Raw genomic sequence first — 26,504 nt, 5'->3', positions numbered from 1 at the left:
TCACCTCATGCCAGTCAGAGTGGCTAAAATGAACAAATCAGGAGACTATAGATGCTGGAGAGGATGTGGAGAAATGGGAACCCTCTTGCACTGTTGGTGGGAATGCAAACTGGTGCAGCCGCTCTGGAAACCAGCGTGGAGTTTCCTCAAAAAATTAAAAATAGATCTACCCTATGACCCAGCAATAGCACTGCTAGGAATTTACCCAAAGGATACAGGAGTGCTGATGCATAGGGGCACTTGTACCCCAATGTTTATAGCAGCACTTTCAACAATAGCCAAATTATGGAAAGAGCCTAAATGTCCATCAACTGACAAATGGATAAAGAAGATGTGGTTTATATATACAATGGAATACTACTTGGCAATGAGAAAGAATGAAATCATGCCATTTGCAGCAACGTGGATGGAACTGGAGAGTGTTATGCTAAGTGAAGTCAGTCATACAGAGAAAGACAGATACCATATGTTTTCACTCTCGTGTGGATCCTGAGAAACTTAACAGAAGACCATGGGGGAGGAGAAGGGGGAAAAAAAGTTACAGAGAGGGAAGGAGGCAAACCATAAGAGACTCTTAAAAACTGAGAATAAACTGAGGGTTGATGGGGGGTTGGAGGGAAGGGAAAGTGGGTGATGGGCACTGAGGAGGGCACCTGTTGGGATGAGCACTGGGTGTTGTATGGAAACCAATACAATAAATTTCATAAAAATTAAAAAAGAAAATAAAATGAAATAAAAAAATAAAAAAAACCATTTGAAAGTAATGTTATTAGAACTATGGAGATAGAAAGAAATCTACTAAAATTTCAAAGAATGCCATAAGCCACAAGGTTTAAGAGATGGAATACAGGCTCTGGAAGAGGTTAACAAAACTGGGGAGATTTGAACTTTGAGAAGAAAGGATGAGAAGGAAATTTTCTTACTGTACATACCTATTTGCCTACATCCAGTGTGGTATGTGTCCTTTTCCTATTGTGATCGAAAATTAATGCAGTAATGGTTTTGAATGGTTTGTGGGTTTAACCAAGGCCAGGATAACTTCAAACAACAGGTTTAAAGGGTTGAAAACTTTGGAAGGAGGTTATCAGGAGACGATAGAGCCTCTTTCCTCAAAGACGGTGACGACCATTCGCCCACCTAACAAACTGCCACCCTAATTTCCTAAGGTGGGTAAGCTTCAGTACGACCTAGAGAGAAAGAGATTCCCTTGCTTCGTTACTTCACAAAGCCCCTTCCTTACCAGAACTGATCACTGCCTTGTTTCATATGCACATCTTCCAGTGGAAGTAGTGTTCCAATGGTCACTGCCTTATTCATCATTATAGGCCGTAACTTCTGCAGGAAAGAAGTTAGTCTAGCTTCAAATATGTATACATGTAGTTTACAGTGAAGATGTTTCATCATCCATATAAGCCAGAACTTCTCAGACACATATGCCTCAAGTTATCTTTTATTCCAACCTTAGAGGCATTCAGAGAGAAGTTCATCACATGGAGAATATTTGGTTTCAAGATTCTGATTCAGTGATTTGCTGAATCAATCCCTAGTTTGAATCCTGGTCCTGGTGTAAATTCTGCTGACCACAAATTGGTGTAGATCCTCACTCTCTACAGCTGCCTGTAGGAGAAATTTATTTTGATAAAAAACAATTAGATATTTGCTAGCATGTGTCTGAACATGTCAGCAGGGAAAGTATTAGCACTTCCTTAAGCCCAGACTAGAAGGAAAGAATAGAACATGACAAAAGTGATGGTATGTCACTTCCGTGATGAAGTTCCAGAAGACTGTGACTTCCATCTTACTATCATACTCTCTGTTTCCCACTCGCTTGCTCTGATGAAACAAGGTACCATGCTGTGCGACGCTCCATGGAGGGGCACAGAAGGCAAGGAACTACAGGTCTGTCTGTGGCCAGTAGCTCTTGAACAATTGAGGGAGGCCTTGGGGTACAACCTGTAAAGAACTGGGTCCTCCAACAATCACTGAGGAAGTAAGGAAATGAATCCTTCTTGAAGTGACAGCAGCTTTGTGGGAGACCCAGAGCCAGAGAACACAGCTAAGCCACACTCATTCTTGACCCACAGAGACTGTAAGATCATAAATATGTGTCATTTTATACCAAGTTTTGAAGTAATTTGTTATGCAATAGCAGATAACTAACACAAATGATTAATGGGTAAGTGAAAATTCTTCATTAAGTCTTAGGAGTGTTCATACGAGTAGATACTGTTCTCTGTGCTCAAGGATCACCACAGTTGGTGTTTAATAAAACAGTAAGAGCTGGAACACTACTGCCTGAAAATCAGGGGTCTCATGCTGAATGACTAAAAAAGGAAGATGTGAAGTTTGTATTTTCCTAGATTTTTCAAGAAGAGAAAAGCTGATTCTCTCCTAAGTTCTTGAAGCTTCCGCTCCCCTGAGGCTGATTATTGGACCAGATGACATTTTGAAATCTCTTCTAATGTATTTATTTTAAACAGGTTAGATGATTGCACATAGAATAAGTTAAGAAGAGAGAAAGAAAACTTTTATATTTGTTTTTTTCAGAATATAGTGAAAGAGACTGTACAAAAGAGGTGAAAGTTAAATATTTAGAAGGAGGCTTTCAAATAATAATCATACTTTGTAATTGTCTGTAAAATAAATATGAAGACATCCCCTTAAAGATGAAGAACTGAAGGTTAAGAGTGGTTATGGATTTGTCTAAGGGTGCACAGAGAATTTGAACAGAATCCTGAACATGTATGTCTCAATTTTACATGATATTAAATAATAATATATTAAAAACAATAGATTGGCTTCTGAGGAAATTAGTATGTAATCCTGAAGTGCTGAATATAAGATTATATCCACCCTGGCAGTTTCTAATATAAAACAGGAAGTTTCCAATGTAATACAGTTTGAGCCAGCTGAAATGATACCCTGACATGCTTGGGAGAGAAGAAAATACGAGTCTTTCAGATTCTTCAAGTGGAAAAGTTTTCTGAGTTGCCAAAATCCAGAGGGTCAAATTTCCCTGGCTTTTCTAATGACAATGCCACTGTTCTTTTCACAGCACACACAGAGGGGGGAAAAAGGGAATTCTAAAGAAGCCCCTAAATATTTAGATGAAGATAATTCATGCAGTATCTATTAAGGGCCTCTTATAGGTATAACATACATTTCACTAGTATAGATAAGAGAAGCAGATAGATATATCATCATTCATTAGATTCATTTCCTCTCTATTTTGCCTGCTCCCGAAAAGTGTTTTGGGGGTTTCATGATAGAGGATATGTTTATAATAATGTTTTCTATATGGAAATAGAAAAGACACAATACAATCGTATGACTATTCTCTAGATATTTAAAGAACGTGACTTGCAGGAGGAGAGAAAGGTAAACATCTCAAGAGACTTAAACTAGGTGTAAAGGGATGAAATTAAGCAAAGGAAAATTCACTATAAACAGAATGTTTTTCTGATTTTTCCTAAGTTTCTACTTGTGAACTAAATTCCCCCAGGAAGAATGTTTGCAGTCAGGTGAAGAGAATGTTCTTTTTGTGCTATTCTACAGAGGATAAACCTGCAGAAACAAAGACAAGACATGAACAAAATTATCTAAGAGAGATTTTTTACCTCTAAATTTATCCTCTAAAATTAACTGTAGTTTGAAGAAGTATGCAAGTAATACGAAAACACATTCTCAGTGAAAGAAGGCAATCAAATAAAAGTTTCTCCCTTCTGAAAACTCTTTCTTCTTCAAGATGGAGGGGTGATCTCATTGTTAACATGCACAATATCGATAGATATCTGCATATAGATAGGAAGTTTTACTTTAAGTATTGTTTGGTGACTTATCTTTTTAAACTTCCTATGTCTTGGAGATCTTTACATGCTGGTATATATATACTGTCTCCACCTTTTTTCTTTTTTTAAGTTTATTTATTTATTTTGAGAGAGAGACAGCACAAGTGAGAGAGGACAGAGAGAAAGGATCCCAAGCAGGCTCCACACTGTGAGTGCAGAGCTCAACATGGGGCTCGAACCCACAAACTGCGAGATCAAGACCTGAGCCAAAAATCAAGAGTCAGACACTTAATTGACTGAGCCACCCAGGCACCCCTCCCTCCCCCTTTTTAAGGGATGTGTAATATACCAAGTGTGAATGGCCCATAATTTAGTCATTCTCCTACCAATGGATATTTAGGTTTGTTCTACTTTCTCCCTGTTACACATAGTAGTATAATGAATTTTTTAAAATTTGTTTTGATGTCTATTTGTGAGAGAGAGAGAGAGAGAGAGAGAGAGAGAGAGAGAGAGAGAGCACAGGTTGGGAGGGGCAGAGAGAGAGGGAGACACAGTATTCAAAGCAGGCTCCAGGTTCTGAGCTGTCAGCACAGAGCCTGACATGGGGCTCTAACTCACAAACCGTGATATCATGATGTGAGCCAAAGTTGGACGCTTAACTGACTGAGCCACCCAGCCACCCCAATGTTTATTTGTTTTTGAGAGATAGAGAGGGAGGGAGAGAGTGAGCGCACAAGCAGGGGAAGGGCAGAGAGAGGGAGACACAGAATCTGAGGCAGGCTCCAGGCTCTGAGCTGTCAGCACAGAGCCCAACGCAGGGCCCAAACCCACAAACCGTGAGATCATGACCTGAGCTGAAGTCGGTCACTTAACCAACTGAGCCACCCAGGCACTCCTATAATGAATATTTTATATTTGTATTCTTGTACACATGTGAGAGGTAAAATTATTAGAGATAAAATGGAAGGTGTAATTTAAAATAATGATAGTTATTGCCAAACTGTCCTCAAACACACTGCACCAATTTGTACCCCATTTGATAGCTTCAAATAGTATCAGATTCTTCTCTTCTTTTTTCAACAGTAGATATTATACATTCAAAATTTTTTTATTAATTTGATAGTTGAAAAATGATACCTCATTATTATTTTAATTTCCCTTAATAGTGAAGGTAAGTATCTTTTTATTCGGGGAAGGGCAATTTTAGTTTTTATTTTCCCAACTATCTGTTGATATGATATGCTTTGATCATTTTTCTGCTGGTTGTTAGTTTTTTTTCTTATTGAGTCCTTAGAGTTTTTTATATATTCTGGATATTAATCATTATTCCATTACAGATACTGCCATTATTCTCTCGGACTGTGATTTAACTTTGTTTATGCTGTCTTCTATCATATTAAAGTCTTAAATCTTGTCAATCTTATTTTATGGCCTTAGATTTTGTATTTTAGTTAGTAAGTCTTTTCCTACTATAAGAGCATAAAAATATTCTCCTATTTTTCTTTTAATACTTCTAATGTTTAGGTTTTTAATACATTTGAAATTTATTTATGGGCATGGTATAAAGCAGGGATATAATTTAAGTTTTTCCCCAAAGAGATAGTAAATTGTCTCTGCACAACTTACTAATATTTTCCTGACTGATTTGAAATTGCCCCTTTATCATAAATAAGCAAAATTCCCATGGGTCTATTTTTTCCTAGTGTGCTACTTTATTCTTTCCCCAAAATCATAATTTTTAATTTATAGCTTTATATGATGTTTGATATTGAGTGGTGAAAATATCCCCTTGGTATACAGGCAGGACTGCAGTGGTTAAGAACAGGGGCTGAAATCAGACTATGGTAAGATCCCAGCTGCGTTATTTACTAGTTTGGGTGTTACTAACCTTGTTATTTACTAACCTTGGGCAGGTTACTTAATCGCTCTGTATTGTTCTAGTAGACATGATCTGAAAAATGATGATACTACCCATTCCTACATTTTACTATTTGGAGTATTAGATGAGTAAACACACGTAAGGTACTTAAACCACTACCCGACACATAGTAAGGATTCTAATACGATAGCTATTCTTAAAAATCTTCTTCTTTATTCTCACATATTATATCTTCCACAGAAGTTTGAGAATCAGCCTATTAATTTTCATAAAAACAGTTCCACAGGGTCTTTGACTGGTATCCCACTGACTGCATGGATTAGTTTCGAGGAGAAAATATTGCCAAAATTCCTTCATCTTCCAATCCAGGAACATGGTGTAGCTCTCCATTTATACTTCTTTTATATCCTTTCACAAAGTTTCATACTTTTTTCCTATAGATGCTGTACATTTCTAGTTAGGTTTATTCCCAGGAATTCTATTGATTTTGTTCTTATTATAAATGAGATTTTTTCCTCTATTGATATTTGCTGTTATGTAGGAAAGCTATGTGTTTTAGTACATTAATTTTATGTCTGGCCATCTTGCTGACCATATTTTATCAGTACATAGGCATATCTTGTTTTATTGTGCTTCACTTTCTTGCACGTCAGAGACATTGTGTTTCCTACAAATTGAAAGTTTTTGGCAACCCTGATGTCAAGCAAGTCTATAGGCACCATTTTCCAAAGCATTTACTCACTGTATGTCTCTAGGTCTCATCTTGGTAGTTCTCGCACTATTTCAAACTTTTTCATCATTATTATATTTGTTATGGTGATCTGTAATCAGTGGTTATGACTGATTGAATGCTCAGATGATGGTTAGCATTTTTTTTTAGCAATTAAGTATTTTTTAAATAAGGTTAACAAATACTTTTAACATACTTTTTTTTAGACAAGGCTATTGCATACTTAATAGACTATGATACAGTCTGAACATAACTTTTATATGTTCTGGGAAACAAAAAAATTCATTTGACTCGCTTTATTGAGAAATTTACTTTTATGTGGAGGTCCGGAACTGACCTTGCAGTATCTCCAATGTATGCCTATATTGTTTTTCTGACAATTTACTTGAAGTTTTTAGGCTGAGGATGATACAATCTGTTAATAAAGACAGCTGTGTTTCTTCCTTTCCAATATTTTTTGGTATTAGTCAAAAACACTGAGGAAAAAATGTCATTTCTCCCTGTCTTTTGGTTGAGTGGCAATAGTCACAGGGTGATGGATATTTCACTAGAATTCTGCTCCATTTAATACTGCATGGCTCAGACAAAAACACAAAAACAACAATAAGAAACATACATAGTGCTTACTATATGCTAGGTGTTCTTTTTTTTATGTTTGTTTGTTTAGAGAAAGGGGGAGAGAGAGAGAGAGAGAGAGAGAGAGAGAGAAAGGGAGAGAGAGAATGTGTGTTGGGGAGGGGCAGAGAGAGAGAGGGATGGAAGAGAATCCCAAGCAGGCTCCACACTGTGGAGATCATGAGCTGAGCTGAAACCAAGAGTCAGACACTTAACCTGGATTGAGCCACCCAGGCACCTCAGCTACGTACTCTTCTAAGTGCTTTAAATATATTGACTTATTCATATGTTTTCACTCATATGTGGATCCTGAGAAACTTAACAGAAGACCATGGGGGAGGGGAAGGGGGAAAAAAAAGTTACAGAGAGGGAGGGAGGCAACCATAAGAGACTCTTAAATACTGAGAACAGACAGAGGGTTGATGGGGGGTGGGGGAGAGGGGAAAGTCGGTGATGGGCATTGAAGAGGGCATCTGTTAGGATGAGCACTGGGTGTTGTATGGAAACCAATTTGACAATAAATTATATATATATATATATATATATATATATATATATATATAATATATATACACACATATGTTGATTTATTTAATCCTCACAACCTCATAAGGGATAACTGGAATTAATCTCCCCAGATAAGACTCTGGTTGGAAAGAGATTCTGACAGTTTTCCCTCAAAGGAACTTTGTGATCTGTTAGTTATATCTAAACACCCCCACCCACAGCAAGTTCAGCAGAGTGCCACTTGTCCTTTAACCCCAAAGCTCCTTCATTTCCAAGTAAGCGGGACCAAATCAGTTTGAGCCCGAAAACCTCACTCTTACTCAATCAAAATAAAAACAAGGCCCATAAGAATCTACTTTGACTTTCACAGCCACGTGGACCAAGAGTTGCTCTGAGCAAATCCTTGAAAATCCTTAGCATTAAAGAAATCTCTCAAGGTCATACACAACCCAATTCTGACTTACTGTCAGGGAAGTCAGATGTTAGAAAAATTAGGCTGTATTTCTGGCTCTGTGTTCTTAAGAAAATTTAATTAAAAAATAATTTTTAATATATCCTTCCTGACCTTTCTTTTAGTAATATCACAGATGATGTGTTATGACCTACTTTCTGTCAACAATACGTTGTGACCAACTGAACTGTAAATAAACGCAGATGTGCATCGTCATTTTTTAACAAGTTCATCATAGTCTGTGGTTTGAATACATCATTTTTTAAAAGCACAGTGATTACTATGTACTAGGCACTATTCTAGGTGCTTTATAAATACCAGTTCACTTAATCCTCATTACATCTGGGGTGCGTACCACAGCATACCATATGGCATGCGTGTATCATGATTTACTTAATCAGATTAAACATATCAAATTCAGTTTTGATTTAATTAAAAATTTAAGCAAATTGCTCCAAAGTCTGGTCATTATAAACAACACTGTAACAAAGTCCATGGTACATACGCCCTTGGACAGCTGTGCCACTATTTCCATAGACCAAATTAAATAGGTGCCTTTTCAATAGCTGAACACTAGCTGATTCAAACTATCCCAAGAAGCCAGTGAAATAAAAGGATCAGAATTCCAGGGCTCGGAACTTCTGTTCTAGTTTAGATAGCACATGACTAGGGCCTCCGTCCTGTCTTGTTCTCCTGTTCCAAAAGGGGGAGCAAGCAGCATGGTCCCAGAGTCCTAAAACTCCTGAACACATTTTTCTCCCTGGGGAGAGATGAAAGAAAGGAGGAACCCTTTTCACCCTTAATAGGCTGATCCAGATTAAGGCAGCTCCCAAGATATATTCATATATATTACCCATTTAAACTAATTCATGTATCATGAAAATATATACCTTTATAATCCAATATCCTCATTACACAGTTGATAAAACTGAGTCATACGTGACTTCACCTGAAATAACTCCCCAAACTCTACACGTGCTTCATAACATCTGCATTGTTATCTTCGCCATTACAAAAATACATTTATAGGGGCGTCTGGGTGGCTCAGCCGGTTGGGTGTCTGACTTCGGCTCAGGTCACGTTCTCGTGGTTCATGAGTTCGAGTTCCGCATCAGGCTCTGTGCTTACAGCTCAGAGCCTGGAGCCTGCTTCAGATTCTGTGTCTCCCTCTCTCCTTTTCCCTCCGCTGTTCACACTCTGTTTCTCTCTCAAAAATAAATAAAGATTAAAAAAAAACCCTCAAGAATACATTTGTATATAATGATGTCATTATGGATAAGCCATTTTTCTGCTCTTCTATTTTTTTTAAGTAGGCTCCATGACCAACGTGGGGCTTGAACTAATGACCCTGAGATCAAGAGTCACACGCTCTACTGACGGAGCCCACCAGGAGTTCCTCTGATCTTCTATTTTTTACCACTACTTTGCTGTACTTTTTGTATGTATTGTGCTCCTTACATGCATGAACGTGGTCCACAAATACGTGATTTTAATTAGAACATTATGATTAACATCCAACAAACAGTTTAACTCTTCTCAACTGTTAGATATTTGTACTGTTTTTTGTTTTGTTTTTGTTTTTAATCAAAAGTAGTAGCTACAAATACTTTAAGTTTTAACCCCTCTTCTCCCCTTTAGCCCCTTTGGGTAATTTTATAAATATAAAAAAGTATTTTTAGATAAAAACTTAGTGGTTAGCTTTATGATCTTTGTTGTATACTGCTAAACTCTTCTCCAGAAAGACTGGCAATTTGTTCAGTTACATCTAAGCCTGCATGTTCAAAAATTCTGTCTCTTATAATTGGTAGTGAGTTGCCATTTGCTCTCAATCTCTACAATTCTGGGAAAACATGTTAACATTTCCTAATTACTAGCTAGGAATTTCAATATAATTCTATTAAAGTTGAATTCTATTTAAGATATTTGCATCTGTGTTTATAAATGAGATTATTATCACTTCATGTTTTAGGTGCTCACTTTAGTGCACATTTTAGGATCAGGACCATATTGAAGTTATCTCTCATAATAAACAAAGGAGCCTCTTAGTTTATGTTCCCAAGTCTGTGATAGCCCTCCTTCAATCCCTCCACATTACAATTAGAATGACCTTTTAAAAACTCAAGTCTCATCATATCCTTTTCTTAAAATCTTTAATGGCTTCCCATTACTTTTACGATATAGTCTAAAACCCTAACTTGGTCTATATGGTTCTGGAACATCTGGCCATGCATGCCTCACCCTCTTCTGCTTTGGAGTCATCATGCATTCACCATGGGACTTCCACTCCCTCCCCCAGCTAAATTTTACTGAGTTACTCTTAAATGTCACTAACATCTAGGTTAAAGCTCCCTCATTACCCAGCTCACTTTATTCAAAATTACTCATTCAATGTCTGATCTCTCTGGTAAAGTGTAGAAAACTCTGCAAGAGCAACCCCCAACTCCCGTTTTTTTCTTCAGGCCAGAAGTAAGTAGGCATTCTTTACCTTAGGAATTCAAGAGCCTGATGCTGTATATACTGTTCTCCTATTAGAATACATGCCAAGGATAAGGATCAGTTCTTTTATATGTTTCCACCCAAAGTTTGGCACAGTGCCTTGGGCTTAATTAAAAGTTCAGTGGATTTAGGGGTGCCTGGGTGGCTCAGTTAAGTGTCCAACTTCAGCTCAGGACATGATCTCACAGTTTATGAGTTCAAGCCCCGCGTCGGGCTCTGTGCTGACAGCTCAGAGCCTGGAGCCTTCTTCAGATACTGTGTCTTCCTCTCTCTCTGAAATCCCCCACCCTGCTCATGCTTTGTCTCTCTCTCTCTCTCTCTCTCTCTGTCTCTCTCTCAAAAATAAACAAACATTAAAAAAAAATTTGTTTTTTAAGTTCAATGTATTTATATCAACATGTACTCTAGAGGAGTAATACAAAGTTAATAACAATAAAGTTTGTGTCTGGCAGATACTCCTTAATGTTTTAACATAAAACATTATATAAAACATAACATATATGCTTACAAAATAGAATATAAACTACAGGAGAAAATCTTCCACCATAAAGACATAGTCATCCTGACTCCCAGAGTCCATTGTTGAAATTCATCACAACTGCTGAGTTAAAATAGTCGACTCATTTGAGAGCTTTATACACCGGAATGCATAAAGTCCTTAAAATACTCTGAAGTGAAAAAGTCTCCTGTGAAGAGACCTCAAAGAAGGGAAATTCAACAAACACCACAACACCTAAATATCTTCTGCTTTTACCTTTTACTTCCTCAAGGAAATGCGCATGTGTCTCCTGTATATGCCCAACCAGAACTAGCAACCCTAAACACTACCTCCTTTCTACAATAGTGGATCACTTCTGGAACCATCTCAGGCTTGGCTTCTCATGTTTTATGGCATTAGTAATTTCCAAAATCAACACTCGTTTACTGTAGATATACTGAGAGCCTAGGCCAAGAGTCCTAAGAAAGGTGGAAGAGGGACAACTATGCAATAAATAAGTGATGGAGTGGCGGCAGAAGCGGTAAGTAACAAGGAACACGTTAAAGTACAATGACCTTGCTAACGGAGTCTGCTTCTAAGAGGACATCTATAAAAGAGAATAAAAGTAGTGTCTACCTCACAGAGGTGTTGGAAGGATTAAGTGAGTTAATTCACATAAAGCTCTTAGGGCATGTAACTGTTATTGCTTTCTTTTTCCTATCTCTCATTAGGCTGCTGGAACTTAAGGGTTTAAGTAAATGAAAACAATCGGTCGGTATTCTGGGCCAAGAGGAGACCTCGTTTATTCACGGTTGATGACAGTTTCCATATATGTACATTTCTAGGGAGGTTCCTAATATCCCAACATTATTACTTTCCTCTATTGTAATAGGCAGGCAGTTCTTCACAATATCTAAACTACTTCAGATAGATTTTTATATCTAGTTCTTCTTTTTATTAGCGGGAAAAGAAAGGTGTTTTCTATAAATGAAGATGATGGCTATAAATGCATTAGGAAATTACTGAAAACAATTTTTTATTATCATAAGCAAAAAATAACTTCTACTAACATTAAAAGATGGTAAATCTGATGGAAAAGAGAGTAATTAAAAACCTTAGGAAATAAGTCTTCTCAAGCAGAATTATGAAAAATTAAAGGAAAGCCTTATGCTCTGAACTGAATAATTGCGTCCCTCCCAGATTCACATGTTGAAATCCTGATCCTCAATGTGATAGTATTAGGAAGCGGAGCCGTTGGGAGTGATTGGGTCATGAGGGTGGAGCTCTAATGAATGGGATTAATGGCCTTATAAAGCAGACTCGGGAGAGCTCTCTCACACCTTTCGCTAAGTGAGGACACAGCAAGATGACCATCAATGAGCCAGGAAGTGGGCCCTCACTAGACACCAAATCTTCCAGTGCCTTGATCTTGAACTTCCCAGGCTTCAGAACTGTGAGAAATAAATGTTTGTTGGTTAAGCCATCCAGTCTGTGGTATTTTTTTGATAGCAGCCCTAACAGACTAAGACTCCCTCTGACCAAGGGGTGATGTTTACATTCTACAGCCACACAAAACTGCCCTGAAGCTTTCCTGCTTTCATTTTTCTCTATTTCTGTGACTGATGCAAACGGCCACACAACAAAATTTTCTATAGGAGGAAAGAGACACAGAAGAAACAGATAGGAAAGGGAACTTGGATGGAGGAGAGAATGATCCGGCTACTACCGGGGATTCATTCGGTTCCCACCATTTGGTGCCAAGTTAACGATAAATACTTCTCATTTCTTCTGACACTTTGTCTTCCAGTTAATCTCTGTTTACATACTCCTCACTAAAACGGACTTACGGAAAATTAGTCTAAACACACATCCTAACAAATATTTTTGGTTCCTGCCTAGTTTACTCCCTAATCCGACCTTCTAAATAAAAGCAGCTAGATGCTATGTCATGATAGTACCCAAGTTAAATCCCATTCTTGGAGCATTTCCCTACATGCTATAAAATCTGCACCCATGTATATTCCAATATCTTTAACAATATCACTTATTCTAAGACTTCCAAAATTCTTCCACTCCTTGATCCTAGTTCTGCACCCGCATGTGCACATGTAGGTGTGTGTGCACCCCGCCTCCTCCACGCACACACACGCACTGACCACTCCTTAGCATTTCTGGATCATCAAAAGCGAAACTTAATTTACCATTTCAACTATTTTAAAGTGTACAATTTAATGGTACCAAGTACCTCCACAATGTTGTACAATAACTACTACTATCTAGTAATAGAACTTTTTCATCACCTCAAAGGAAAACCCACATCCATTAAGCAGTCCCTCCTCATTCCCCTGTCCCTGACAACCACTAATCTGCTTTCTGTCTCTATAAATTCACTTACTTTGGATATTTCAGATACATGGAATTACAGACTCTGTGGCCTACTGCATCGGAATACTTTCGTTTCAAAGTTCATCCATGTTGTACCCGGTATTATTACTTCATTCCTTTTTAGGGCCAAACAATATTCCATTGTACGTATACAGCACCTTTTGTGTATCCATTCATTAGTTGATGGAATCTGGGTTGTTTCCCCTTTTGACTATGGTAAATAGTGTTATTCTTTGACTATTCAAGTACAGGTTTTTGTTTGAATCCCTATTTTCAATTCGTTTGAGTACGTACCAGAAACGGGATTGCTGGGTCATATGATAGTCTGTTTAACTTTTTGAAGAATCACCAAACTGTTTTCCACAGAGGCAGCACCACTTTACATTTCCGCCAGCAAGGTGCAAGGTTTTAATTTTTCTACATCTGCACCAACGTTTGTTCTCTTTTCATTTTATTGATTACAGCCATCCTAGTGGATGCAGAGTGGTATTGCGCTATGGTTTTAATTCACATTTCTGAAGATGTTGTATACACTTTTGGGGGAAATGTCTATTTAAATCCGTTGCCCACTTTTAAACTGGGTAATTTGTCTTTTTATTTTTGAGACATAAATTTATAGTATTCTTCTGAATACTAGTCCCTTGTATTATGTCCAAGGTAATACCTCCTATTGGATCCGCTGTCTTTCACTTTCGTGATAGTGTCTTTAGAAACAAAAAAGTCTTAATTGTGATGGAAGTCCAATTTATCTATTTTTTTCTGTTGTTGCTAGTTTCTTTGATGTTGTAGCTAAGTATGGTGCTTCTTTTGACAGCTAAAATATATCAGTGTTGGCTTTAATTTTTACAATAGTAATCACTATCATATATTGAATTGTATAGTAAGCCAGGCACTTTACATGTGCCATCTCATTCTGCCCCCTACTCCAAGCTAGCCGGTATTATAGCTATTTTCTAGAAGAAAAAAAAGTTCAAGAAGATTATTTTCTCAAAGTCATTCAGTAGGATATGATAGAGGCAAGATTCAAACTCAGCTTTGTCTAAACATACAGATCACACTCTTTTTTTCCCTCTACTGCAATGTATTATTGAATAGCATATGCAAAGTTTTTGGCTTTGGCAACAAAACATGTAATGTACGTTGTGTTAGTTTTCTATTGCGTCCGTTACAAATCACCACAAATTTAGTGACTTAAGCAACACACATTTATCGTCTCACAGTTCTGTAAAGCAGAAGTACACCATGGTCTCTCCCCACCCGGCTAAAATCAAGGTGTTGGGAGGGTTGCATTCCTTTCTGGAGGCTCTAGGGGAGGATTCGTTTCTGTGTTCATGTAGGTTGTTGACAATTCAGTTTCTTGTGGGCACAGGACTGAGATCCCCATTTGTTTGCTGGCTGTCAGCTGAGGGTCATTCCTAGCCTCTAGAGGCCACCCATACTCTTTGGCTCATGGCCTCCTTCTAGCTTCAAAACCAGCGAGGTAGGTCAAACCCCTCTCACACTTTGAATCTCATCTCTCATCTCACACTTTTTCTTCCATCTCATCTCTCTGATCCACTCTTCTGCCTCCCGTTTCTGCTTTTAAGGACTCATGAGATTAGACTGCATTTACCCAGATAATCCAGGATTATCTCCTCCTCTCAAAGTCCTCAACATCCTATTTGTGAAGTCTCTTTTGTCCTACAGGTAGCATTAGTCACAGGTGCCAGGGATTAAGACTTGGCCATCTCTGGGAGAGCAGGGCATTATTCTCTCTCTCACACACACACACATTTTTCTTTCCTGAGCTGGGCAGAATATGGAGAGTAGGAAGAACAGAGGACTCACAGAACTGAGGGAACCTTGAAGTACGATATTAAGAAATGGATAGAAAAAAAGAACCTCTCCTCACCTCCCCATCTTCCGCCGGAAAAAAAGAGCCTGAGAAGAAGCAATCAAAGAGGTAGTTCCAAAGGGACACTGATCTTGAAGATGCTTATGTGAAGTTTTGCCTGTTCATGACTTACTGATTTCCTCTTTTTAACCTGGAAATAATTTTCTCAAAACTCTTTTGCCTAGTCTTTTACATCCTCCTAATCCAGTCATCTTTCATGGTGCTTCTACTTGGGCAGTGACCACACAAATGTCAATTTTGCACATAATATCCTGAAATACCTCAGAACACTCAGCCAATGAATTGCTAAATTGGCTGAACATTCAGAGACTTCTTTTCCAGGAACATCTTGCTCTAGGCAATAGAATAATAGATCATTGCTAGAACTCCCTAAAGCAAGGTAGCTGTGGAAAGCTGTAATAGCTAGATGGCAGTTCCACGGGGATAAGCAAGATCCTTACCTCAGGTTTTCAAGAAAAGAAAGCAAGCAGGGAGACTCCTGACATCAATATTGTTTTTTTCCAACAGAGTCAAATAAATTCTATGAGACATAGACATGTGGATTGATAAATATTAATTTAACTAAAGGAATTGGGTAGATCCTGTGTTATAAACTGAGGATCATCAGTGATAGGAAAGCTAAAACTCTTCGTATTAAATAAATGTTATCTTCTAAAACTGAAATAAAGGGATTCTAAGCAAGTACCTATAAGAAATTAAGGAAGAAACCATCTTGAAAAAGGGCCAGTCTAAAGCCAGTAAAGATGATCCACAATCACAGAACATAAGACATCAAAGGGAACATGAATATTATCTAACCTAATTTTTTCATTTTACACGGGAGAAATTAAAATGTAAGGAAGAGACTTTCCCAGGATAACCTAGTTTCTGGCATCATCACATATATTCTGACTTCCCCTCAACGTTCTCCATCTTGGGGTAGTGAACAGGAGGTGGCTCTACTATTAGTCCCCAAATTGGATTCTAATCTGTCAGGCACTCTATTCTGGGGCCTCAAGAGGAGGACAAAAATGTGGGTGAAACAATGCCAATCTTTGCCACTGTAAGCAATTTTAGGCTCAGCTCTACCGGAAACTCTGTTCTATCATCTCTGAGCCCTAAGAAGATCTCTTCAATAGTAATAGGGGTTGGCTCCTGAAAAGCAATGAGCTCTACTTCTCTCCCAAAGGTCCGTGCACCTAAAAGATGGTTAAGACAGTACACAACTCAAAATGCAGTATGTGCATAAGAGATTTTAGAAGTATGTGCATATTTATAATTACTACTGGATTCTGGGGGGGGGGGAAATGGGAAAGATGAAGTAGGAAAAAAAGGTTAATGGCTTCACCTCTGCCACATCTGACTTTTTGCCAAGACGTTTTAGTTCTATTACCATAAACTCATAAAAAGCAGGAGCCACAATAAAGAAATCTCTGAAGCCTATGCCGCTCAGCACATTACAGGATACGACTAACGTAAAACCACAACTAGCTTATGCTGTTCCAGACTGGGAAGTTAAAAAAGAAAAAAAAAATCCACATTTCAAGGAGTCAGTTTGGCCCATCTAAGCCTTCCAACCCTAGCATCTATGCAATTAGCCAGTTGCAGATTTAGAGATTAAGTCCTATGATCCCTCTCCAGACAATTTGCTACTTAAGGATAGTGCACAGTTGCCAGCTGCCCTCTGTAAAAGCAGAGGGAGATTTCAGCAGGCTCTATACTCCACAGATCGTTCTCCGTTCTCTGGGTTTCTGTGGGCCTGATGCCCACACCAAGAAAGGGGATGAAGGAGAAGGGCATAAGGAAAGCAACAAAAGGTGCCTAATTAGCCCTGGATATCTTAGTTCAGATTTCTCCGCCACTTCTCAGGATGGGCTACTGAATTTGTAGACTCTAATTTTAGATTATACAGTTTTAGTATCTTTGTTTTTTTAATCCAAGATACCGTACTTAAACTCTCACAGTTGCAGGGAAGACTTCTCCTGCCTCTCTCTTCTTGTTTACTGAACTCAGCATCCCAGGTTATCACATTATCATATCACCTGGTATCCCTTGATTTCCCCAACTTTCCGTATATCATCATACCCTACTGACTCTCCTGGAAGAAAAGAGGTGAGTCCATTCATATATAACATTAAAAATCTTCTGTAAAAGTCACAACACACTTTTCCAATCAGGAGTCAATTTTCAGTTTACCAAAACATTCCTCCCCAACTGCTCTGTTGGGTTACTTTGACCATTTTCAAGTGACTTCTGCATTTCTTGGTAAGTTGGGTTGCCTTAAGTTTTACTGCAACTTGTGATCAGACTTTCCCAACTGGCTCACAGTTTTCGTCTCCATACTTAATCCCATCAACATCACTACCATCAACATCATCATCCTGGATGACATGTTTTTAGGAAGGGACATTTATCAGCAAGTCTCCATCAATCTATGTTAGAAGGATACCTACACCCAAGAATATTTTTAGGAAATATCCTTTCTCTATCTTGTTGAAAGGTATACACTTTATATCCAATATGTACAACACAATTTTTAAGCCACGGATCAAAAACTCTCTGAAATCTCTACTTTTAATGGTACATCAGTTACTCTGCAGAACAATTTATATCTAAAAGGCTATTAACCTCTGGGTACTTAAAACTAAGGCAAACATATAGAGATTAAACTTTTTCCCTTTAATGAAAGGCTACCATGTGCTAGGAATTGCTCTAACACTAAAAATAAAACCATTCACAAAACAGGGATGCCTGGGTGACTCAGTCGGTTAAGGTACGACTCTTGGTTTTGGCTTGTGTCATGATCTCGTGGTTCGTGAGTTCAAGCCACACATCAGGCTCTTCACTGACAGTGTGGAGGCTTCTTGGGATTCTCTCTCCCTCTCTCTGCCCCTCCCCCTGCTCACTCTCTCTGTCTCTCTCTAAATAAATAAATAAATAAGTTTTAAAAAATTAAACAAAAAACCACTCACAAAACAGGCAAAATCCACGATTGCGTGAATCATTTTCTAGTGGACAGAAAACAGATTAAACAAGATATGTAAGGTATAAAATATACCAGATGATAAATTTGTTAAGAGAAAAATAAGGCAGGGAATAGAGAGTTTTACTCTGGTTTTTGACTGGGTGGTGGGGTTGCAGAGGCAGTGGGAGAGAAAAGCAACAATCTTAAATAGCAAAGGTCTCCATGAGAAGGTGAACTTGAGATGACTTGAATGAAGACCTGAGGAAGATAAAGGAGTAAGCAATATAAATATCTGCAAAAGAGCCTTCTAGGAAGAGATAATATCAGGTACACAGGCCTTGATATGGGAGTGTACCACATTTGAGAAAGAATATAGATGCTAGCAGAGTGAGAAGAAAAGCAGTACGAGAGGAGGTTAGAGAGTTAAGGGATATGTGTGAGCAAAGATTCTATAGGACCTTGTAGGTCACTGAAAGCACTTTGGCTTTTACTTAGAATGAAATGGGAAACCACTGTGAGGTTTTAGACAGAGAAGTGACATGATTTGACTTTTGCTTTAACTGTTTCATGCTGCTGCCATATTGAGAATGGTCTGTAGAGGAGCAAAGGCACAATCGTGGAGAACAATGAAGAAACTATTGCCAGAAGACAGTGAGAAATAGCTGTTACTTGAGTCCGGAAGGGTGAAATGATAGTTATAAATGGTTGGTTTCTGGATATATTTTGAAGGGAGAGAAAACACAGCTTGCTGAGACTGGGTGTGGGATATGAGAGAAAGAAAGGAGTAAAGGATGACTCTCAGGTTTCTATTTCTAGAAGATCAGAATTGCTCTTCATTGAGATATGGAGGACTGAAGAAAGAACAGATGTTCATGGAGGGGAGGGGGATGAGGACATCAGGGACTTAGTTTTAGAAGGCTTAAATTAAGGTATCATTGATGTACATTATATTAGTTTCAGGTGTACAACATAATGATAAAATATTTGTATATATTACAAAATGATCACCACAATAAGTCTAGGTAACATCACCACCATACATAGTTACAGAATTTTTTTCTTATTACGTACACTACATCCCTATGATTTATTTATTTTATAACTGGAATTTTGTACCTTTTGACTCCTCTTCCTGCATTTCACCCACTCCCTCCACCCTCAGCCTCTGGCAATCACCAATCTGTTCTCTCTTTCTATGAGCTGGTGGTTTATTGTCATTTGCTTGTTTTAGATTCCACATATAAGGGAGATCATACAGTGTTTGTCTTTGTCTGACTTATTTTACATAGCATAATGCTTTCAAGGTCCATCCATGTTGTTACAAATAGTAAGATTTCATTCTTTCTAATGGCTGAAAAATGTTCTTCTTTACTCATTCCATCCGTCAGTAGATATTTAGATTGTTTCCATATCTTGGTTATTGTAAATAATGCTGCAGTGAACACGGGGGTGCAGATATCTTTTTGAGTTAGTGCTTTTGTTTTCTTTGGACAAACACCCAGAAGTAGAATTGCTGAATCCTATGGTAGTTATGTTTTAAATTTTTTTTGAGGAACTTCCATACTGCTTTCCATAGTGGCTGCACCAATTTATATTCCAACAGGAAATGAGGGTTCCCTTTTTTCTACATCCTTGACAACACTTGGTATTTCTTGTCTTTTTGATAACAGCCATTCTAAGAGGTATGAGGTGATATCTCACTGTGGTTTTGATTTCCATTTCCCTGATTAGTGATGTTGAGTATCTTTTTGTGTATCCGTTGGCCATCTGTATGTCTTCTTTGGAAAAATGTCCATCCAGATCCTTTGCCCATTTTTTAAAAAGTATTTCTTTTATTTTTTTTTATTTTTCTATTTTAGAGAAAGAGAGAGAGAGAGAGAGAGAGAGCGTGCACGAGTGGCAGAAGGAGAGAGAGAGATAGAATCTTAAGCAGGCTCCACACTCAGTGCAGAGCCCAATGCAGGCTTTGATCCCATGACCCTGGGATCATGACCTGAGCCAAAATCAAGAGTTGGACACTCAACCAACTGAGCCACGTAGGCACCCTTCCTCTGCCCATTTTTAAATTGGTTTGGGGATTTTATTGCTATAGAGTTGTATAAATTCTTTATAAATTTTGGATATTAACCCCTTACTGGGTATATAATTTGCAAATATTTTCTCCCACTCAGTAGGTTGCCTTATCACTTTGTTGAAGGTTTCCTCTGCTGTGCAGAAGCTTTGTAGCTTGAGGTATTCCTACTTGTTTATTTTTGTTTTAATTGCCTTTGCTTTTGGTGATGAATTAAAAAAATCATTGCAAAAACTGATGTCAAAGTTCACTCAGCTATGTTTTCTTCTAGGTGTTTTACGGTTTCAGGTCTTATGTTCAAGTCTTCAGTCCATTTTGAGTTAATATTTGTGTATGGTGTAAGACAGTGGTCCAGTTTTACCCTTGTGCATGTAGCTGTCCAGCTTTCCCAACATTATTAATTAAAGATACTTTCCCCATTGTATATTCTTGGCTCCTTTGTTGTAAATTAATTGGCCATATATGCAGGGGCTTATTTCTGGGCTCTCTATTCTGTTCCATTGATCTATGTGCCTGTTTTTATACCAGTGCAATCCTGTTTTTATTAGCATAGCATTGTAATAAATTTGAAATTAGAACATTTTAAGCTATAATAAAATACAACACATTAAGAGTTTTTTATTATCATCCATGATGAAGATAAGCATATTTCTGGCATGAAGAATGAGGCCATGTTACATGTTGAACACTTTAATCACTTTCATTCAACCTTCCTCACTTTCTCACCAGGAGTTACTTGTAAACTGCTCTGGATGTCAATCCTAGAAAGATTTCAATATCTTGAAATGGTTTCAGAGTTTGAATTGACATTCTGGCCTAATTTTGGAGCTCCACTAGTAGGCCACATATGTCTCAGAGGGATACAACAAGGCTGAAATTCTGGATGAACTCCAAGGATGGATTTTCATTGAGAAAATGGCCCCCATTTGGGAATAGAAATAGAAAGGCAACACCTGACACCTGACACGGGTGCTCACCAGCGTTGGAAGAATATGATCAAGTGTTTCATCTGAGAAGTCATCTCCTGTTGAAGCAGTAAGAATAATTTATCAGGTGAGGAGCTATTTTCCTTCCTGGCACGAAGCATCTAGCTGCACAATGCTCTTCCTAGGTAGCCTTTCCTCACGGTTCTCACTAGAGAAGACCTCACGCACTAGGTACGGGAGACTACCAGTGAGCCTATCCTTTCCCCGTATCGAGTCCTGCCTTCCCCAGGGCTGTGACTCCTGCACTTCATTTAATGAGATTAAAGTGAAAATTAAGAGCACATGGTGGGAGAAAAATGATGAGTACTATTTATTTAAGGGAGTTTGAGGATAAATATTATTCAGAAACTCCATCTAATTCCATTTACTTCAGAAATGCCACAAACAATATTAGGTCAACGCATTCAGCAAGCAGTTACGAAAGCATTATATGTAATAGGACTATGTTACCCCCTGGGGGAGGGGGAAATCAAGGATAAATAAAACAGGGTTCCTGCCCTTGGTGAACACAGAATCTAATGGAGAAGGGAGATGATTAAACAAGTAATTATAAGAGAATTAGTAATGAAGGGACATACAAAATGTCAGAGACCCAAAGGGGGAACAATTAAATCTGTCTGAGGAGGTTGGGAAGAATTTATAAAGGAGATGACATTTGAGCCAAGCTGTGAGGGAAGGGAAGGAGTTTGTCACTCTACCAAGAGAGCACACTGTATGATAGGCAGAAGGGGCCTAAAGCTTACCCAGTTTTGGAACCAGGGAGGTGTGGAAACTGGGGAAGAGTTTCCACATGGGGAAGAGTGACAGGAAAAGGAGACCAGAAAGACAAGCAGGCATCAGAATTGCTTTGCTAGGGGTCTGTCCTTTGTTCTTCAGGCAACAGGGAGCTTTCAGGCTTTGTAAGCAGGCAAATGACAGGATCATAATTGTGTTTTAAAGAAATAGCAGGTGGCAGAACGAAGAAAAGAAATAAAAGATCCCCCATGGCAGAGACATAAAACAGAGCAAGAGAAGGAGGAAGAATAAAATAGAGTTTCATACTTAACAGAAAGAACCATGAACATATCCACTCCTGTGCTGCTTCCCCCAAACCTATCACTACCTCCCACCAATGAAATTAACTGTCTCCTTTCACTATCACTTCATCAAGGGGGCAGTGCTTCTCCACAAAGATAGAAAGATAGATATGGGACGTTGGTATCCCAGAGAAATCACATGGAAAACCACCTTCTCTCTTTTAATGAGTTCTACCAGACGTGATAAGGGAAGGTAAAATTAACAGCATCATATGGAACTCTAACCATACTTGGATTTAGAGCAGACAAGCACGCATGGACAAATACACACACACAGACACACACACCAGCATGACCACCACCACACTGCACCACATGCACAAATGCTGTGGTGACAAATGATAAGCAGTATATGCCCTGAAGTCAATAATTACATATCCCATATTACGTATACATATTATGTATACATAATATACATATCATAACACATATTCACTTTTAATGACATCATCAACTTACTATGGTCTGAGGTAGCTCTTTTTAATATAGTCTTGGTGTACCAGTAGCTTCCGAGAACCACTTTGTCCTCACAGTCTCTCCAAGTCTCCTGTGATCTAACATCACTGAATACCACAGACTATACAAGTAGTAGCTCATAAAGAGGTCATACCATTGCATAGAAAACCTGCTGCTCACCTCGACCAGGCCCAAAGCATAGAGCTCTGGGGAGAATTTGGGAGGCCTCTCTATGATTGATGTTTGGCTTAGATGAACATCTCATTCTACAGATTAAGTCTCTAGAGTGTATTTTTTAGCACTGTCCAGAAAATAGAGAAGTTATACCTTTACTTTGCCAGCCAATAGAAGGCTAATTTGCTCTTTTTTCTGTAGTTAACACTGAGATGAAATAATAATTTGAATACTTTTTATTCTTAGCATGGGATTAAATTTCTCCAGATGACCACAATTTTCACAGACACCATGCATAGCAAATCTCAAATGTTTTGTCATAGAATGCTTTTAGAAAAAATAAATACCCCAAACAAAAGAAAGAAAATCAGCTCCTACTGACTTATTATAACAACAATAACCGAAAAGGCAAGAATCATCACTTCTAATGGCACAGCCATACCTCCCTCCTCCGAAGTCATGCAATAGCATGTTTACATGCTATTGAATTTGGCACTTAAATCATATGCTGCTTCTTCCAGATAGTTAACTTTTTAGAAGTATCAGTCTCACCTTTCTTATTAGATTGTAATAAGCTAAATTTAAATGATGGATACATCAAATTGGATTGCAAAAAACATACCACAGGACATGGCAGTGAGAACTGAAAATTGGACGCTGGTAAAGTCATACCCTCACTGAAGTTCATGAGCCACTCAGTACATGTGTACAAAAAAAGAAAACAGTGTGGAAGAAAAGAATAAGGTACCCTCTAGTACCTATTAAGTTAACCAAAACACTTAAAATTTACATTTTATAGACTCACTGTTGGTGAGGCTAATGTCAAACTAGTGCACGAACACACTGCTAGGGTTCTGTAAGTTGGTATAACCCTTTGTTGTAGGAACCAGCAATACATTGAAAAGCCATACAAATGTTTTTATAACTCTTGTATAAATAAATTACTTTTAGAAGTAATTCAGATAAAAAAAAATCCTCAAAGTATGAGTATATATCTTACGACTTCAGTGTAAAAACAAAACATTAGACATAACTTCTAAGTTCAAAAATAATAATGGCTAATGATAGAATATAAAACTGATGATCCCTTCATAAGAAAGACTCTAAACAGATTAAGAATTCAAAGACACTTGCTCAACTGATGAAGGACATTAAAAACTTACACTTATCATTATATTTAATGGTGAAAACTGAATACTTCCCCAGTAAGATCAGGAACAAGGCAAGGATATCTGTTCTCAGTACTTCTATTTGACATTGTGGTGGGGGTCCCAGTGCAATCAGGCAAGAAATAAAAGGCATCTAGTTTGGACAGGGAGAAGTAAAACTGTATTCAAAGATGTCATAAATGTCTACCTAGAGAATGCCCCCAAATGTATAAAATACCACTAGATCTAATAAGTGAGTTTAACAAGTTTGAAATTCAAGGTCAACATACAAATCCCAATCCCAATTGTTTCAATACACTAGCAATGAACAAGTAAAAACTGGCATTAAAAGAACAACACCATTTACAATGAACATGAAATACTTTGAGATAAATCTTACAAAACACACGCAAAGTTCACTGAAAAATACAAAGCACCTATGAGAGAAACCAAAGACATGAGTAAATGGAGAGACTGACTATATATGTGGATTAGAAGATTCAATAGTGCCAGAATGTCCATTCTCAAACTGATCTAAGAATCCAGCAAAATCCTAGTCAAAATTCCAGCAAGCTTTTTGTAGGAATTGACAAGTCGATTCTAAAATATCTACATAAAGGACTTAGGATAAACAGAAGAATTTTGAAAAAAAAGATGGAGTTCATAACATACTATCTGATTTCAAGATTAATAGAAAAGTAAGATCATGACACAGTAAAAGGACAGACACAGATCAATGGCACAGAACATAAAGTCCAGAAATAGCACAATACATACATGGTCAATTGACTTTTTATTAAATGTGTCAGGGCAAATCACCAGTGAAAGCATAGTCTTTTGGAATGAGCAGGGCTGGAACAACCATAGGTTCTACATAAAAATTCAAAACATAACCATATCTTATATTATACTGAAAAATTAATTCAAAATATTATCATCAGAGACTAAATGTAAAACTTAACACTATAATCTTTGGAGAAAACATAGGAGATATCTTTGTAACTTTGGGTTAAGTAAACATTTCTTAAGATAGAACACATAGACTATAAGCAATGAAAAAAAATGATATCATTATTAACTATGTATTATTAAAATAAAAAATGCAAACTTTTCAGAAGATACTGTTAAGAAAACAAAAAGCCAGACTGGGAGAAAAAAGCTGCCAAACACATAACTGATAATGGACCATTAACCAGAATATAGAAAATTCTTTTACAGCTCAATAATAAGAATTAAAAAAAATTTTTTTAATTAGTTTTCTTTAGTTTTGAGAGGCAGAGAGAGACAGAGTGCACGTGGGGGAGGAGCAGAGACAGGGGAGACACAGAATCGGAAGCAGGCTCCAGGCTCTGAGCCGTCAGCACAGAGCCCGATGCGGGGCCCGAATTCACGAACCATGAGATCATGACCTGAGCCGAAGTTGGACGCTCCACTGACTGAGCCATCCAGGCACCCCAATAATAAGAATTATTTTAAAAACTGGACAAAAGACTCAAACAAACACTTCACAAAAGGAGAGAGATGGATGCCAAATAAGTATACAAAATGAAATTCAACATCAATAGCCACTATGGGAATATGCATTAAAACCACCCCAAGATCCTACTACATACCTAATAGGATGGTGCAAATAAAAAAAAATCGACAATATCAAATACTAGTCAGGGTAAAGAGCAACTGCAACTCTCATATATTCCTGATGGAAATGGAAAATGGTAAAGGCACTTTGGAAAAGAGCTTGATAGCTTCTTGTAAGTTAAACATATACTTTCTCCATGAACCAATTATCTCGCTCCTAAGTATTTACTCTAGAAAAATAAAAACATATGTCCACACAAAAACCTTTACACAAATGGCTTTATTCATGAAAGCTCCAACTGGGAACAATTCAAATATTCATCAACTGATGAATGAGTAAACAATCCCTAAAATGGAATACCATTCTGCAATAAAAATGAATGGACTACTAATAAATGCAACAATATGGATGAATCTCAAAAGCATTATGCTAAGTGTGAGAGGCCAAAATTAAAAGTATGATTCCATTTATAAGACAAAACTATAGTGTCAGAGATCAGGGCAGTCATTGCCAGGAGCTGGGAATTGGAAGAGGAGACTCATTGCAGAGGCGTAAAGAATTTTCTGAGGATGGAAATATTCTTGGCTTTTGTGGCGGTTATATAATTGCATAAGTTTGTAAAAATTTACAGAGCTGTATATCTAAGAAGGATTAATTTTACTATACGTAAATTATGCCTCAATAAACCAACAGACAAAAGACCGTCACACCAAGCGTTGAAGAATATGTAAACACCTGAGCTCTCGGTCACTGCTGGTAGGTGTGGAATATGGCACAATCACTTTGGAAGAGTCTGACATTTTTAAAAATAAAGTTAAACATACACTTACCACGGACTCAGCAATTC

At 37.8% G+C, this 26,504-nt stretch overlaps 1 protein-coding gene across 4 annotated transcripts in view; it reads right to left on the bottom strand.

The window, feature by feature from the left end:
- EXOC6B (exocyst complex component 6B) overlaps window positions 1-26,504 on the bottom strand; it is a 609,008-nt gene that overhangs the window by 118,509 nt on the left and 463,995 nt on the right. The window lies entirely within an intron of this gene.

The sequence above is a fragment of the Panthera onca genome, chromosome A3 (assembly GCF_046562875.1).
Source record: "Panthera onca isolate mPanOnc1 chromosome A3, mPanOnc1 haplotype 2, whole genome shotgun sequence".
In the NCBI taxonomy this organism is placed as follows: Eukaryota; Metazoa; Chordata; class Mammalia; order Carnivora; family Felidae; genus Panthera; species Panthera onca.
This window is presented reverse-complemented; position numbering and strand designations above follow the sequence as displayed.